The sequence below is a fragment of the Pinus tabuliformis genome, chromosome 8, assembly GCF_031772625.1.
Source record: "Pinus tabuliformis cultivar Carrire ecotype Pingquan chromosome 8, CPIR1, whole genome shotgun sequence".
In the NCBI taxonomy this organism is placed as follows: domain Eukaryota; kingdom Viridiplantae; phylum Streptophyta; class Pinopsida; order Pinales; family Pinaceae; genus Pinus; species Pinus tabuliformis.
Window position 1 is genome coordinate 799646448 of NC_142294.1, and position 1926 is coordinate 799648373.

The window sequence follows — 1926 nt, forward strand, 5'->3', positions numbered from 1 at the left end:
TATTAATATAAAATATTATTTGAAAATATTATTTTTCAATATAAAAATTGAATTATACCATTAATTCCTTATATACCATTTAAATTAATGTTCAATTTTATGTTTTTCCATAGGAAAAAAGGGATATATTCATTTATGGTTTATACTTACAACTTCTTCGTATCAAATATTCCGAATAAGAATAGTATAGGTATCAGTGCATGTAGAATGTTTCTTCATACAAAAAAGATCCCAGTAACCAGCCCTGTAAGCATATACCTGTCTAATATTGTGTAGCTCAGCTAGTACCATAGCGATATTTAGCAAAATGTGTTTCTATAAAAGCTTATAAATAGTTCTCAATTTTATATATGAGAATATATATTAAACATTACTCAGTTTGATAATTTAACTTTAAAGGTGATAATTCATTTGAAGTAAGATCTCAAAACTATTTGACAACATCATTGTCGTATATTAAGAAAAAAACAATACATACAAACGGAAAAAGTCTAAGCTTGCACAATAAATTTAGAAACCATGACCTAGATGAACATAACATTGTAACGGAATGTACCAGCATGCACGAGGTCCTGCAGCACAACTTTTATTCACCAGTTCAGCATAGACTTACTCACATTTTCTACTTGCGATTATTTAGTTATATATTGGGCGGCCATGAAGATAGATATTTAGTAGGAGATGTTAGTTCCGGGATCCACCCCCAACTGGCTACAGAAGTTCTGGTAGTAATTAACTCTGCTGTTCACTGCAGGAGTGTTTCCGTCGTTGCATTCCATACTGTTGATGGCTTTAATTGTGGCAGCGAAGCCCTGCCCGGAGGTTATGGCAGAATGACTTTTCTGCATCCAGAATCACACGGCCGTCTTGAAGGAGATGGTGGCGTCCTGCCCCACCACGTCTGGGTTGTTCAGCCCATCGAAGCCAATGCCATTCCCCGCCGCTCCATAATTGTAATTCCTGCATCCATTAACAAAATCCAACTTACAGCCAGTCAGCCTGTCTTAGCGGCTTCAGCCATTACATTTTGTGATTACAGTAACATGTGTCACTGTGATTTTAAGAGTAAGTCACATGAACGATCAATACGCACCAGCTTAGTTGGATGGGCCCACGCCCATGGTAGCTCTTCCCGCTAGCACACGACCACGTGCTGGAACTCTGACAATAGTTTGAAGAAGGATTTATCTCGTTGATGTAGCACAGTCCTGACACCAAAAATAATTGGTAATTGAGCAAAATATATACCTCCAAACCAGATTATATATAAATTTTAATTGAGCAAAATATATGCCTCCAAACCAGGTTATAAATAAATTTAAATTTGAGCAAAATATATGCCTCCAAACCAGATTATAAATAAATTTAGATTGAGCAAAATATATGCCTCCAGTTTCGTGCATTGCATTAGCGAAGAAGGCAGCGAGCTCTCTCTTCTGGTCGTCGCTGGAACCGGTGGTGCCAAATCCAGAATATGCATTGGCAGCTGCGATGAAAGCGTCGTAAGTGTAGAATCCTGTGCCCTCGCAGGAGCTGGCAGCTCTGCCCGCAAGGCCATCGAAGAAACTCTGGGAAATTATGGTGCCCACGTTTCCACTCACGACCACCACCAACAATAACACCATACTCATCCTTAGCACCAGATGGCCATGAGGGCTAGCAATCACCGATCTACCAGTGCGAGTCCTCATTGCTAATAATCGCTCAGGACTTCCACATTCACTCTGAATATTTGAAATCAAAGGAATGGTCACTCTATTTATACAGAGATTCCAAAGCCATGGTCCCCTAACCGTACCACAGGCTACAATTGACTTGACTTGGATTTAATGAAACGAATGGCGATGAGTTCATACGAGACGAGACGCGCTTGGCTCTGCACATGGAATACACCTACCTTTCTTTGCTCAATAATCGTATTTTATT

At 39.2% G+C, this 1926-nt stretch overlaps 1 pseudogene across 1 annotated transcript; it reads right to left on the reverse strand.

Moving 5' to 3' along the window:
* Positions 1-671: 671 nt before the first annotated feature.
* On the reverse strand, positions 672-1712 carry LOC149237987 (endochitinase 4-like; annotated as a pseudogene). Its single transcript, XR_016245931.1, has 3 exons — positions 1388-1712; positions 1094-1208; positions 672-960 (listed from the first exon to the last, which is right to left on the reverse strand). The product of XR_016245931.1 is annotated as an endochitinase 4-like (transcript).
* Between the last annotated feature and the right edge of the window lie 214 nt (positions 1713-1926).